General features: G+C 37.5%; 1 protein-coding gene and 1 pseudogene across 4 annotated transcripts in view; both read right to left on the bottom strand.

The window, feature by feature from the left end:
* UNC5D (unc-5 netrin receptor D) overlaps positions 1–16,649 on the bottom strand; it is a 476,468-nt gene that overhangs the window by 283,758 nt on the left and 176,061 nt on the right. The window lies entirely within an intron of this gene.
* Positions 1,483–1,601, bottom strand: LOC112483482 (annotated as a pseudogene).

Consider the following 16,649-nt stretch of genomic DNA (forward strand, 5'->3'; position numbering starts at 1 on the left):
TACAGCCATTAAATAGTTGGCATTAATCCACAATAAAGCATCAAAATATCTCATTGTAATGGCAGTTTCTTCTTTTAATAACTTAGTGGATCTTTAAATACTCACCAAATGCCACATTCTACAATAGCCATCAGGCAAAAGATGCGTCTATCAGTATATATTTGTTCAATTCATTAAGTAAAACACATAAAAGTGGTTGTGGTCTACTGCAGATAACATTGTTAGCTTCCAGAATACTAAGTCTAGCCAAGCTAGAGGAATGAACATGGATACACACTAACAAGAGAAAGATGTAATAAGAGGGAAAGTGCTAATGCAACAATTGGATGTTTTTACTGCCTTTTTTTTTTTTTTTTGGTATTAATTGCTTTAGGGTCCACTGGGGAACCTGCATTAATCTAGCAAAAAATTTAGTGTTCTTTCCAATATTTTATATATTGGTTTGCAAGGTGTTGCAACTCATATTAATTATAAGAGCCTTCACTGAATGCTGTCTTAGCTAAAATATGATACGCTTTATGCAGTGCCTTCCAGTTGCAGGGATGTGGATGACAGGAAGGTGCTCCAGTTCCTCCATTTTCTATTCCTTGTGAAATCTTTTAATCAAACCTTCTAAAGCATACAACAAATCAACAAAGATTTATTTCCTTAAAGAATCCCTCGGAATGATCATTCCCTAGGTACTGGGTATTTAAGGTGATGAGGTATTTGGTAGCTAAACATTATCTGCCACTTCTAGTTGTAGAGCAAAGTCACCAAATAGTCCTTCTCAAGCAACAGCTCAGAAAAAGAGGTGGGGTTTGGGCAGACAGCTGTCCACCAATATGTGATGCTAGAATCAAGAATCCAGGTTCAAGTGCTGGTACCCTTATTATCTCACTGTGTGAACTTAAGACTATTCTTTAAACCTTTCTAAGTCAGTTTTTGTAGTTGCAAAATGGGAACTCAATCTCACAGGGTTGTTGGAAACTGAATGTGAAATCATCTCTATGAAAGCATGTTTTAATGATCTACCAACTACAAATGCAAGACCTTGGTGGGGAGTAGGGGGTGGTTCTCACCTAATGCTGCTAGGTTGTGCTTCTCCAGTTAATGCCATACAAGCACTATGCTAATTCTTTTCAGTAAGTATTTATGTATGTTTTCATAATGTCCTTAATGCCAGAATCCTCAATCAATATACCCACATGCCAACAAAACTGCCATAACTAGAAGAAGAGATGCTCAGTATATGTTATATTAGTGCATAATTTATACAAAATTCTATCATGTTATGTTTTGGTCACAAAAGCCTATTTAAAAGAGGAGAGTATTTCCCTAAAATCCCCACACCATACTGTGGTGTTTACAAGTCATTTTACACAGACCTACATTAATATTTCTCAGTTAATCGTAATTATTTGCTAGGCGAGGCAACCCTTGGTTGACCTCACAGGTTGCAAAGACCTTGTCAGCTTACAATCCCTTATTTTTTAGTTTTTACGCCTACAGCACCTGGTCTTCCTAGGTGGTCTCCCATCCAAGTACTAACCACGCCCAGCCCTGCTTAGCTTCTGAGATCAGACAGGATCGGGCTCGTTCAGGGTGGCATGGCCGTAGACCTATATTTATTTTTTTAATCCTTAGCTCCTAGCTAAATATGTGTTCATAATTTTACTTTCTATTTTACTGGAAAGTCATTCAAAAATAAAATCCAAAAGTATTTACTGAGACATTATTTATCCAATACTATGTTTACAACATCCTTCATCAATAGTATCCAAAAGACAAAGGAGTGGCTTAGTCATGATGCAGCATCCATTATGCATTCAAGAAAGACAAGAAGTTACAGCATTCTTTCCTTTATTCTTATCCTCCAGAATGATGCCTTTGCCATGTACCTAAATATCTATTAGATTTTGAGATTTCTCCCTCTCGAGGTGTAAAAACTCTGATGTATGTCAGACAAAATGTAGCAATAGGGTCAGGAGATCTGATTTTGAGCTGAAAACCTTGTGTTGATCATTCAGGTCTTAAGAAAATGCACTATAGTTTCCTTCAAATGCCCTTTTTTGGTTGAATGGAAATATTATGTGGATTCATAATATTTACCTTTCTGGCTTCTCTGTGAGATAAGAGAGAATTTAGTGCTATCAAACTCCTGGAATTGCAGGGGAATTAAGGCACCGAAGATGTATGAAGTATCCAGAAGCAAAGAGAGTTATTAAATCAAGGCTGCATAGTTCCTTTTCCCTCAGTATATGTATTCAGCTAGGCCAGTAAAAAAAAAAAATGACTTTTTGGTAACTTAGAGGTTTCTTAGCTTGGGTCCTGAACATACTATTTAATTCTATTTTTTGAATACTACCTATGAATGGATACCAGCCTAAGTGCCTTCCCCACATTATTTCATTTACTTTAACTTGCAAGGTAATGCAATTAAGGCAAGTATTATTCTCATTTTAAAGATGAAGAAAATGAGCCTCATGGAGCCTAAATAAATTGCCTATGTTGAAAGTGAATCTGATTGGCTCCAAATTTTAACCAAGTATATGTCTTGATAATTAGAAGCTTTTACCTACACTAGTCTGATAATGAATTATGTTCATGGAACTTGCTTTCTCTTTAATCAGAATAGGCTAATAGCTCCTATCACATCACTACAGCATTTTTAACTTGCTGAGAAAGGTGTAATAATAGATTATTTTATATCATCAGCTACCACCCTCTGTAACTCCCACCTTCCACACGGCATGAATATTTTCTTTATTTTCCCTCTGCAGAAGCCTCTCTGGACACTTTTCTCCCATTTCTAACTCCAATTACCAAGGGCTCCCCCATTTCTCAAGCACTCCTACACTCTCAATTTTCTTCTGACCACCTGTTAATGCAGCATGCTGAAGAGAAGAATCCTAATTAAAAAGTCATCAGCACTGTCCCATGGAAATCACACCTTCTTTGCCTGGAGGTGTTCAGTGACACCATATGTTGCTATTCAGGAATGAGAGCTAAATGTGACTCTAGTCACTTTGCTAGATTAAAAGTCCCAGAGCAATTTGCTGCCACTGGCTAGGTGATAAACTAGTTTGTGCTAGAAACTACGTATTCCAGATCGTGATAAAACTTGAAAGAATAAAGAATCTTGACCTCCATAAATATAATCCTTCTAGGAGACCAAGGCCACAGACCAACAGGAGAGCTAGGGACTGAATATTCAAGTTTGACAACTTGTTTCTCTTTCATAGAAAAAGAGCACTGAAATGTAACTTTTACCATAGTGAGTTATGCTACCCAACATGAAGGATGATTAAGGTTTCCCAAAGTGTGTAGGCAAAATAAGAAGTATGGACTGGGAAAAAAGATGGTGATCCTTGTTTTTATGATACTCAAATGCACTTTCCTATCTCCATTTACCCGAAGCTTCATTTTCACGTTCTCACTGATTACTCATCACTCTAGCATTGGCAAACCCTGTACCACAATCATGCTTCCAGGTTAAGTTAGTTTCCTTGATTACTGAGTCGGGAGTACTATCTCGATGTATCTGACAAAAGTCAAGAGCAGGTAAAGTCTGCTCTAATAATTTATATTTGGGTTATTATATTTAAAGAATATGTTGGCACATTTCTGGATTTCTTTTAAAGAAACTTAGAAAATTCATAGAGACTGTGTGTGTGTGTGTGTGTGTGTGTGTGTGTGTGTGTGTGTTCTTTTGATAACATCACAGAATTTTAGGTTTGGTAGGGGTGGAAAAAAATCACAAAGGTCATCCAACACCATACTTCCCACACAACCTGTCTTAAAAAGTGATCATCCAGCCTTTTGGTTATCAAAAGTGCACTACATGATTGCACAGCTTTTGTTGCAAGATGATGCTTTGTGGTAGTGAATGAATTCTACCTCCCCCCAAATTTACCCACAGGTTCTAGTTTTTCCTTTAACGCCACACTGCATGAGATAATTTTCTTCCTTCTCCGAGGTTCTTTAAATATTTGGAGACAGTTATTGACAGGTTACTCAAACAAGCCTGAATTTTGCCTGTCATAGTGCCGTTATGGCTAGGATGCTTTCAGATATAATGGTCCTGGATCACTGTGAACATTAATGCTGCACACCTTAAAAACAATGAATCCAGAATCTCATGTATTTCTGATGAATTTAAATTATCTTCCACCCTGCCTTCATAGCTTAAATTGCACTTTCAAACTGTCAATTTACCCATTTTGAAACCAAGTAACTTGGTGTGTCCACACACCTCCCACACACAGATTCTCTCATCTCCTAGAACACAAATCCATGATAAATTTGGCATTGGAAAGAGAAGAACAGGTAGCTTTCAGGAAAGGACATTATTAGAAACTAATCATCCATTAATGTAAAGATAACTGGCACTTGAATTAGAGGCAATTTTTAAGGTAGACATCTTATAAAAGAACAATGAGGGCATATAAATGAACCTACATATTCAAAACCGGCTTGTCAGAAGACATCAGAAGCGTCTTCACATTCTAAATTCATTACAGCCAAACATGTTTACACGACCTGGAATTTCACTCCTTAGAGTCTTTAGGAGAGAGCATCCTTGACTTTAATTGGTATTCTAATAGAACAGGTGAAATTAAATTGCAGCAAGTAGGAGAATTTCCCATTTTCTCCCAACCTCCTACTAAAGGCAACACAGAAAATATACTATGTAATGCAACTATGCTCAATGAAATGTCGTCCATCATTAGCCTGTACTGCCCATAAATATGCAGTTATGTTGTTTATGAAAGGCCCGGAAGGCAAATATATAGACATATATTTATTTTCTAATGTACGTGCATATTAACTTTTAAAATGGTCAAGGAAATTTTCATTATTTAAGATTTTTTAAATCCTAAAATTATTATTATAAATACAAGACTGTTGAAATTACAACACTCCCATTTTCAACAAAAAAGAACTGAATTTCTGTTTTCAAAAGGGGTCAAAGAGAAATAATCTCATGGGATAAAGGAAATTTCTTTTAAGGAAATACCTCCATCTTGTGGGCATTCAGGACTCCATGTTTAGCATCATTTCCTCTGTTGCATTTTTACAATTTGCTTCAAAAAGCACTGTTTTGAATGCAAAGCTTTTGCGAAGGGATACAAAAATAAATATACGAATCCTATTTTCTGGGCACTCGTAACACAAGGATAGAGAGGCACACATATAGCGCATAAAAGAAGAGAAAGTGCTGATATAGGACATAAGGTTTTAGGTAAGTATGGTAGGATTAGAGAAATGAATTTTGACTGCAAGAATCTGGGAAAAATGGAGCAGGTGAGATTTATATTAGACCTTGAAGTCTATCAGAATTCAATAATTCAGTATAAAGAAGCAGCTTATTTTCAACATTATGATCAGCTTGAGTAACAGCGTGAAGCTAGGTATATTAGTTTTCATTTCAATTGTTACTCTAACAAATTACTACAAGCTTGGTGGCTTAAAACACAAATTCATTATCTCACAGTTCTGTAGTTTAGAAGTCTGACATGGGTCTCACTGGACTAACTCAAAGTATCATCAGGGCTGTGTTTCTTCCCGGAGGCTCTAGGGGAGAATCTGTTTTTGCCATTTCCAGTGACTAAGCTACTCACATGCCTTGGCTCGTGGCTCCTTCCTCCACCTTCAAAGCCAGCGACAGTAGAGTGAGTTCATCTCACATCCCATCACACGCATCTTTTCCTGCAGCTACAGCTCTCAGACTCTTCCACCTTCCTCTTGCATTTTTAAGGATGCTTGTGATTATACTGAGCCCACTTAAATAACCCAGGCTACTCACTGGATTTTAATATCAGCTGATTAGCATCTTCAGCTCCTCAATTCCATTTGCAACCTTAATTCCCCTTTTCTATGTATCCTAACCTAGTCACAGGTTCTGGGGATCAGAACCTCTTGTTGGGGTGAGGAGATGGCTGGGAGGCATTATCCTGCTTATCATGGTGGAGGAGGACCATAATAAGACACTGGTGAGCAGACTGGGTTTCACAATGAAACAAAGGCATATGAGAAGGAAGGAAGGGACATAAAACTGGAAATGAGAGACCTGAGACTTCTCAGAGGCTTTCGAGTATGGAGAAATATAATTTGATCTTGTTATGAAGAATACAACCCTGACAGCAGTATGGAAAGTGGTCTGAAGGAGGCATCTACTAGAGGTGGGGACACCAACTAGATGATGATCAAAAAGCCCAGCTGGTTACTAATAAGGGTCTGAACTGATACAGTGATTGTGTAAAGGAAATATCAAATGTGAAAAACACTGTACAGGGAGAACAGACAAGACCTGGACTATAATCAGGGTTCTAGAGAGGAGACTGGAGGATTCTAACAGCTCTCGAATTTCAAATGTGAGAAAAAATATTCTGTTATCAGAGTTTGGGAACACAGTAGATATCATACAAGTATGTTTGAGAGGAGGAGGTCTATGACTTAAGAGATGGTCAAGGATAGGAATAAAGGGAAGTTTACTTAAAGCCATAGGAGTCAGTAGCGTCGGCCAGGAAGATTAGCTGAAATATAAAAATAAACAGCCAAGAATTGACCTTCAAAGACTGCCTCCACTTAAAGGGTGCACAAAGAAAATAGAAAAAAGGCTAGACGATCGTCAAAGAAAACTAAGGACAAGATAACTTACAGAAGAAAAAAAAAAAAACAGGGAAAAATGAAAGCTGCACATATGTTGAACAGGATAAGAAGACCTACAAACCCAAAAAGTTATAAATAACCTGGGCACTAAAGTGCTGGAGTTATTCAGCTTTACCAAGGTTTTTCTCTAGATGAAAGTCGTATTACACATCACAAATAAATACAGGTGTGAAGCAACCTACATAGGAAGTATTGGTCAACTATTTCCTAATAAATCAGTACAAGATTAGAAATTTGCAAGTGACTGTGGGCAAGTCGTCACCTAAGTATAATAATCATCAACTTTTATTGGACATTTTCTATATTCCAGGCACTGTTTAAGCACTTCACATTTAGTTTTTTAGTTTTTTGTTTGTTTGTTAGTTTTGCTGGTTGTTTGCTTTTAACATAGGTGATATCCAGGCATTACTCTAGGTGTTGAAGATATATCAATAACCAAACCGGCAAAATTGTTGTCTTCGTGAAGCTTCTACTCTAGTGGATTTAATTCACCCAACAGTCCTCTAAGGAAGATGTTGTTATTGTTTTCTAGATGTGTTAGGCAGATATTATTGACAAAAACATGAGAGAGTGGAAGGCAAAGTCAGGTAGTCTGGCTTCAGAGTAACCAGCAGAGGTACTGCCTCTCAGGATATAACCATTAGTACCCAGTGTGAAAAAGAGATTAATGGACTTTTAAAAATAGTTGTTATTTCCATATTAGCTTTAGTGACTTTCCATATTTGCATAAATACACTTGCCTTCTCATTTCCTCTCTTGTAACTATTTTTGTTTTTGTTTTTGTTTTTGTTTTTGTGTTTAACTCTGATAGTTATATCAATAAAGGAAATACATCTTGAAACTGCAAGCAGCAGCATAGGAGGAGAGTTTATGCCACATGGTAGAAATGAGACATCATTTCAGTTTGTGGAAACACATTAAATCAATGCCATGACAGGTGCAAATTCAACAGAAAATGCTTTGAACGTATAACCTATGTAAATTGTAGTTCTGCCAGGAAGGGAACATTTAAGAATACAGATCCAACATCTACCCAACCCAAAAAGGTATTGAAAGTATTACATAAGGATGTGATGTTCCAGAGAGGAAGACCTTTAATGTCTTAAGAAAGTAACAACAATATAAAATTCACCTGTGTTAGTTACATGCCTACAGACAGTTACAACTTCGGAAGAGAGACTAAGAAATTAAGTTCTAATATTACTTAAATTTGAGGTTGAGCTATGAATCAAATCCCTTTAAAGTTTTAGAATCTCTATCCTTTCCTATTTTTTAAAGTCCATAACTCTTCTATACTAGGACAGGGACCCCATTCCCTTGGTACATTTTCTTTCTCTTATTAGGTTGTCATTTAATCTTAGGGAAATTTAGAATAAAGTGCAAATATACTGAAGTAAATGAGTCCCAGCATGTTATTTTTTGTTAAATTTAAGAATATTCTGTATATAACAGGTTTTTAAAAATAAACCATTGGTATTGTTTAAGAGAATTCAACATAATAGAATATCGAGATCACATTTCTGATTCAAATTTTAAATGTTACATAATTAAATAGCTTTTAAAACTGTAAATTTAAGTTAGTAGCTATAAAACATTTCTAAAGTCATAAATAATATCATAACATGCAGAAGAACTGAGATCCACCATATTTATAACTTTAACTTACAAGTGTTATTTAAGCACATGGGAAGGTTTATTTGTCAGACAATTTAAGTACTTAAAAAGAAAATCGAATATATTAAATTTATAAGTGTAGTTTAAAATATTTAAGTGATTTAATTAACTAGGTTGTAAAAAACTCTTTAAAAATGATTGCTAAAGTTGCTAGATTTAGTAAAAGAATAATTAGATTTGTAAATTGAATTTAAAGGCTTGAGAACTCGGTTTTTGAGTTTGTACTTTTAATAAACCATTAATATTCAAAATGAAAGTAGCCCTTAAACTTTCTAAGCATTAAAGCCACATTTAAGTATACCAAAAAAGCTCACACATATATCATGCAACCACACATAACAGACATTTCCTCATATATTATGAAAGGTCTTGATTAAAGAACTTCTCAAAATCCCTTCCAGCTTCTTGTAAGCATGCAGGTCTGTGTCTGTCCTGGTGGACAGTTTGTTGGTTTATATTCAGTTCTTATCACAGAACCATGGTTATGACCTTAAGCAAGTTGTTCCCCACAGTTATCTGCCGTCTCCTCAGAAGCAGACTAATGAAGCAGTGCTTCTTCATTCTTGTAGAGAATGCACCTCTACAAGATTTGCTTGTAACAACTTTCTGTTCTCTTATTTGCTCCTACAATGCTAAAAAGTATGTGTGAACAACGTTCAAAGGGTGGGATGAATACACTCCTTCTCCAGCTGAAATGGAATTGCTATTGTTATGTGCTACGATCCATTAATGGTCCTGTATATTGGATTTTTTCACCTCATCCAGATGATAGATGGGCTCTCCACCGCTGCACAGAGCTCCACTTTGCTTCTGCTCAGGGAACCTTTCCAGAAGCAACCCTGAGCATTCCTCTTTTCATCAGAGCATAGCACACAAGTAGGAGATTCAGAAGGTAAGCAGTACAGAAGCATGGGATAGAAACCCAGAGATAGGGAGCTCTGGAATTAAAAAGCCCCAGCTCATCTACGGAAACAATGGAATTGGCCTTTGTCAACAACTACTCTTCATTAAATGCCCATTCTCTACCCAGCTTGCCCATCACTACTCCTGTCAAAGAGTATAACACACTGTAACTTTCTGCTAACTACCCAACTACCTCATCATGTCAACAATACTGTAGCCTCCACTTAGGAGCATTTGTTCTCAAAACCACCACATCTCACACTCAAAACATAGTGTCACATCCAGCAATTTCAAGCAGAGGAATCAAATCTGCTTCATTTGCCTAAATGCAAAAGTGGAAATAATAAAGTAAAGATCTGCTCATGTGCCAATAATGGAAATCATCCTGACATTTCCTGTTTTGCTTTCTAAATAAATAGACCATTACATGGACAAAGTCTGAAAAATATTAATAGAATGAATCAATTGATGACAAGTGAGCCTTCTAAATGTGCTGAAGCAAAGGGCAGGGTGATCCAAATTAGCCTGAAGGGCATATACACAAAACACATCAAGAAAGAGAGAAAAACAGGCAGAAAGAGACAGATAAGGAAAATTGTCTCCAATGTGCCAGCAAAGGCTTTAAGCAGCTTGCAAACCTTTAAAGGCCTTTATCACACTCTAAACGAGGGAAAAGATGCAGGGATGATAAATAAAACATACCCTCAAAAATCAATGAATAAAAATTAATTGGCATTGTGGTTTAGCACTGTAGACACTGCCATTTCCTTGGTTTAAACCTTATCTACTCAGGGGATTTTGAGTAATTTGATGAAGCCATGTGTATTTCAGAGGTTTTGTGGTCCTGGTGTAATTTCAAGTTAACAAGTTCAGGCTCTGTATTTCATGTTGCAGCATCTGGAATATTTCCTGATGTGGAGTTTGTTTTAACCTACATTTCCATGAGGAATCTTGAGTTGCTTCAATGCTGGTTTTTCTCAAGCTGTCAATCTCCCTGGGGAGATTATAACCTCTTCTAGGGAAAGCAAGCCTCAGGAATGTTTTGAAAAGAGGAATCTTTCCCCGCTCTGTTGCTTAGAAAGCAGCAGAGCTAGTATTTGCCATCTCACTGCCCAATTAAGAGTCTTTTAACTTTTGGGGGTAGTAAATAAAGACTTGACAATCCAAGTTTTATAAATTTGAGGATTGTATATGTAAACGTGAGCTTATTTTTCCTTTCACTTCATTCCAAACTTCCAAATCATTCAGGGACCAGCTCTCCTGCTCAGAGAAGCTGGCTGACACTAGTTGCACTCACTACTTCCAATATTTATGAAGCTGAATCCTACAGGATAGAACACCCTAGTTTAGTTACACTTGTCTAAAGGCCACGGGAGATCTAAAAATACCTAACGAGCCATGTTCATGCAAATGTTTGTCAGTTATAGAAGGACTTCCGATGGCATAAAATCAGGCTAAAAATATACGCAACGACATGTTAGAAATCAAAACAGAAGGCTCATTAGTACAACAAGAAGAGTCTAGACTTGAAATAAGATGCTTTCCCATTTGACAGTATGAGTGGACTTCACTCTCCCCCATAACTAAGCCCTGTTTTTTTTTGTTTTTTTTTTTAAAAGATAATGCTTCCTTCACCTAATCTGATAAATAATGCATTGGTAATAGTGACAGGTTTGTAAAGACTGCACTAGAAACTGTGGGGGTTATGCATCTTCTTAATTCTCCCCTGTCTGATACATGCCACGACCTTCAGCTTTGTGATTTGAACATTTGGCCTCAAATGTCAAAAGGCTTGTGCAGTGAGCCCGGCATATTCAGCTACGTGTGATTGCAGTCACTACAAATTCCAGAATTAATGTGTGTTCAACAAGCAGTTTTACTTCAATAACATTTCAGCATGAAAGAAAAATGGGGCCAAGAATTTAAAAATTGAAATGTTATTAGCCAGCCTCTCCTTGTTATTGGCAACACTATCATTTCTGGTTAGAGACTTAGCATTCTGCTTGAAATTCTCTAACCACACCTAACTAAGGATATGCCAAATGAATGAATGCAACAGTCTCTTGTCTGCATAAAGTACCAAAGGGTGTCATCCACAGGAAAACAGAACTACTGTGAAATCAGACGAATTAGCCCCTCCAATAATAACCACCTCATCAAACCACACCCTGCAAAACAGTTAGGAAAAATGAGTTGTTAATACATCAATCAATGACTTCAACTGAGATAATCTCATGGAGCTTCTGAAATGTTTTCTCCACACATGCATGGCAGTGGAGACCAAGAGAGAGAGGGGAAAAAAAAGAAGCACAGAAAACAGAGGGGAGAAAAGAGTTTTTATACTTAGATAATGAAAACACCACTTATTTGTAACATAGTAAGAAATAACAGGACAACCCAATAAAATGTGAAGCCTGCATAAGGTACCTGGGCTTCAAAAAGGCCACTCATACTGTTTTATTTCACTTTCAGAGCATGTCTCTGACCCTGAATGTATACCAACCATGTCCAGCATCCCTGGGCTCTGCACCTGTGTACCTGTTTTCATCCATTTAAAAATGTCTTGTTATTTAAGATCAGTGTCTTGGTTTTCCATAATTGAGGGCTTTCTTTGCCAGCTTTCTTTGTTCTCTTACTTGTTTTCCTTCAGACGCTATTAATTAAAGATTTTGTGTTGGAGTGAAGAAAGACTGAATCCCATGGCCAACAGGTCAGTGCCGATGGCTTCAGTAAATGGTATCGCTATTCAATTACCAATCATGGTGAGTCCCCAAGAGCCAGCGACTGACATGGGGTCAATCATAATCATGAGCATGCTTCTCTACAGAACGTATCCTGCCCATTTGTGCTAACTCACAGAACTCATTGCTGGGTCACTCAAGGTAGAAAAAGGTATTGGTAGGCACGTCTGTGCCAGAAAAAGCAGACTCCCCATGAGCGCCCTGAGTTTTCTCCTCTGTTCATCAAGGGGGTTGCCCTAGACAATCTCCAAGGCCCTGCTCCAACATTCTGTTCTGTACCTATGGGGACTCTACTGCAGCCACATAATTAAGGTGCAGAGCAAGCAGTAATGCTCTTCAGGCATCACCGAAAGGCCCAACACTCAGCCCACCATAGAGCTCATCAACTAGTAAAGCTTCACAGGTCTTTATGAGATACTTCAGGCTTTACTTCCACTTTGAATAGGTCTAAGAAGAATTTGTTTGCCAACCTTTCGGGAGATTCTTGGATCGCCTGAGACTGTGTAGAAATCCCAAGGACACTGTGCTATTTTAATTAGCTCTTTCATTCAAAAATAACGATTGAGCCTGTATGTACTATGCAGACACTGGGCTAAAGCACTGGGAATAAGAGAGTAAATAAGACCCAGTCAGTGTCCTCAAGCAGATTCTCCCCATCCAGGTTCCTAAGAGACCTGGGATGATAAATGCCCTAGAAACTTGTTAAAGCAGAAGAGAACTGCCTCAAACATGTCCTTTCCCATAGATTTGGGGCATGAGACACCGTTCCAACCCTTCTCCAGCTCACCCCCTTCGACACAGGCCCCATATCCCTACCAGCAGGTAGCACCCAAACCAAAAAGATGAACACATTTTGCACAGCTTGAAATTCATGTAAAAAGAGATACTTGGTTCTATAACAATAGAATTGGATAAGTTATCTGGACCAATCAGAACTGGAAAGGCATATTCAAACCTGTTAACTTGGAGGTGACAAATGGCACGATAAGAATCCACAGTAGTTGTAGACAGTTAAACCGTGGCCATTGTCATCTGTTGAGACAGAGAAGGAAAGATAATAAAGGGGAATAAATAAGTGGTCAGAATTTAAAGTTTGCCAATGTTTAAACTGGGAGGGCCTCCAGTCTGAGGCTTGAAGAAAACTGAAACATTATGAGACCAAAGAATCTTTCCAATTATGTCTGGAATGAGGAAATGTCAATTATTTTTAAAAAATTTAATATTAAGCAAGTGACATAAAAAGAGAAAGGGGAAGAATTAAGTATGTATTACATGCCAATCATTTTACAGGCTATATGATTTAATCTTCAGAGAAACCAGAATTACAGGTAGGTATTATTATCCCCTTAATAGAGAAGGAAAATGAGGCCCAGTCGGAGACAATAAGAAAATTCGCTCAAGGACATACATTAATAAACTTCTGAGCTAAAATCCAAAACCTTGTTTAAATGCACTGCAAGTAAAATAAGTAGAGGCATCTCATGCATTAATAGATGATACCTGCTAAGAAAATTAAAAGTGAGATACATGTTTACTGAGAGTGACTTGCACCACCCAGAGAGTGGGCCAGTGTCCACCCCATAAATCATGTTTCTCAATGTTCTCTTCTAACACGCCAGAGAACATTACTAAAAAGTGCTGTATTAAGGCCTAGATTTTTAAGTAATGAAGTCAGGCACTACTGATTTAACAACTCTTGACTTTTAACAAATATTCTGACAGATAAGGTCAATTACATCAAAAACTCTCCTTAGCCCACTGTGGTCAAGCAGATCCTGCTTCACTTAACACGTTTTTACTTTTCTAAGCAAAGTGACACTGTGACAAGCCGCACTAAAATTAAAGCTTTCTGGGAGAGCCCTATCCCACACTTTTACCAAGCTTTAAGGACACAATGTAAAATGTTAGGTAGAAGCGAAGATCTGCAACTGACAGCGCCATTGCTTAGGCATCCACAAAAAGAAGTTAATTTTGACCAAACTTGTGACTTCTTGTGTCCTTGAGCAGTGGATCTCAAAAGTGTGCTCCCTTAACCTGCAGCATCAGCAGCACCCAGAAATGCAAATTTTTGGCTCCATTCCAGACCTACAGAATCAGAAACTCTGCGGGGTGGGACCCAGCAATCTGTTTTAACAAGCCCTCCAGGTGACTTTGATACACATTTAAATGTGAGAACCACTGGCCTAAAGAGAACAATAGTCTAGTAACTCAAGTTCTACATAAACAGGAAAGACTCAGAAGCTCCATGAATTATGCCAGGTAATATTTTAATGAAATTCCTTCCAGAACATGGGATCAGAAATATGTTTGCCTCTTTCGATAAATGTTTTCTCTTTCTTAAAATAAAAACTATCTGAATTACGCAGGCCATTGGTAGTTTCCCTTAACTGCTAGAAAGTAGTATCTAAATGTATGGCTGTTTTGTATATTTGGTTCACAACTGCCATCTGGACTTCTTAAAAATTTATTTTAACTAAAAAAAAAAAAAAAAGTTCACCCATTTTGCTCATTCCCCACCCCTTACCTCTGGCAACCACCAATCTGTTGTTAATATCTATTCTTTCATCTACCTATTTATCTATATTAGTTTGAACATATAAGAGAGATCATATGATATTTGTTTTTCTCTGACTTATTTCACGTAGCATAATGCCTTCTAGATCTATTTATGTTGTCACAAATCACAAGAATTAATTTTTTTTGTGGCTGAATAATATTCCATACCTTAGCTATTGTAAATAGTGTTGCAATGAATCTTCTTGAGTTAGTGCTCCTGTTTTCTTATAATAAGTACCCAGAAGAGGAATTGCTGAGTCATAAGGTAGTTCTATTTTTAATTTTTCGAGGCACCTCCATACCATTTTCCACAGTGGCTACACCAATATATATTCCCACCAACAGTGCACAAGGATTCCCTTTTCTATGGATCCTCACCACTGCTTGTTATTTCTAGTCTTCTTTATAATAGCCATTCTAACGGATGTGAGGTGGTATCTCTTCATAGTTTTGGTTTGCATTTCCCTTGTGATTAATGACGTAGAGCATCTTTTCATGTACCTGTTGGCCATCTGTATGTCTTCCTTGGAAAAATGTCTAGTCAGATATTTTACCGTTTCACAATTACTGTTCTTGTGTTCAACCTCTTTTAAGATCCAGAAGCCGACCTGTCCAGACTGGGGAGGTCCAAGAACCACTTTGGTAACAGCCATGGCCACACCTTTCCACTCCTATTCTACACAACATGAAGAAATTGAAGTAAAAGAGGGAAATTTGGCAGGTTGGTAGGTCACACAGTAGTTCATAAACCCAGGACTCTAAAATCCAAGTATAGCGTATAATTAAATGTGCTATGCAATTCAAAGGAAACAGACTCAGTATTAACATTTTTCTTTCATGCTTTCATCTATTTCTCCGATTCTGTATTTTTCTGCTATTAGGAGAAATGCAGAGATGGGGAGAGGGGGAGGAAATAAAAAGATGGCTTGCAGAAAACAAAGCGAGCCCTTTCTACCGTGTGTGGGCAGGAGGTTAATTTTATACTCCCGCTAAAGGAAGATGAGGAATGTCCTGGTAGGCAAGAGAGTGGGTGGGTGGCAGATGTCTCACTCTGCCTTTTAGAAACACATGTTTGAAAGTGGAGTCCTGAATATGCTACCCCGCCTCCCCCCGAGATGCAAAGCCGCAAAGAGGCCTGCAAGGAGGAAACACAGACCCAAAATAAAGGAAAAAAAAAAAAAAGAATTAGGCCAAACAGCAATTAGGAGAAGAAATTAACTGAGAAAATGCCAAAGGACTTTATGTTTTCTTTTCTCCATTCCCCCAATACAAACATAAAACTAAATGCTAAAGAAACAGAATTATTCTCTTATTCAATTTACTCTTTACTGTTTTTAGGACTCTGTAGTCAAGGTGGCCCCTGGGTGTCCTTCAAATTATAATCAGTTAGATTGGTGTAACGAAGGGTTGCCAGAAATTTGAACATTCACAGGCAATGCCACACACTCCCAAGTTAACTTTGCCTTCGATTTTCTTTTTAGTGCATCCATTTTTCAAGGTCCTCAAAATACAATATGTTGGCTTTATAAATCTTCAATCTCCATTTTGATGAAGATAGTACATAGAATGGGTATGAAAAAAAAGATCTCCAGAATTCTGAGATGGTAATTCACTGTTCTCAGTGCTAGCAAATGCTATTAGAGACAGGAACGGAAATTCAAATATAAAAATGCAACTACATCCCCATTTGAGGTCAGTAATTAAATAGACTCCCTCACATTCCAATGAAGACATCCAGCATTCATAAAAGAGGCTGTGAGTGTTCCACTGATTTTGCCTAAGTGTGAGAGCCAGAAGCCTGCAGGACAAATGCATTATTTAATTTTCTACTATCACACACTAAACAGCTTTTTTGGACTCTAGACATCAATTTGTTCCGATTCTAAAGGCCCCAGTAGTAAAAAGATATGAAAATATTCAAAGTAAACGAATGCCTCTGAAACTCTAGCATCAGAATACGAATGCCTCTATTTGAAGAGGCCATAAGTCTGTTATCTTTCCATTAGAAACCTTTCACATAAGTCCATTTGGACAATAAATACCCGCAGCCCATGGAACGATAGTAATATCCACTTAGTTTTTTTATGTAATACCTTTCTTTGTCTGCAGATCTTGTGCAAA

Source organism: Pteropus alecto, unplaced genomic scaffold (genome assembly GCF_000325575.1).
Source record: "Pteropus alecto unplaced genomic scaffold, ASM32557v1 scaffold24, whole genome shotgun sequence".
In the NCBI taxonomy this organism is placed as follows: domain Eukaryota; kingdom Metazoa; phylum Chordata; class Mammalia; order Chiroptera; family Pteropodidae; genus Pteropus; species Pteropus alecto.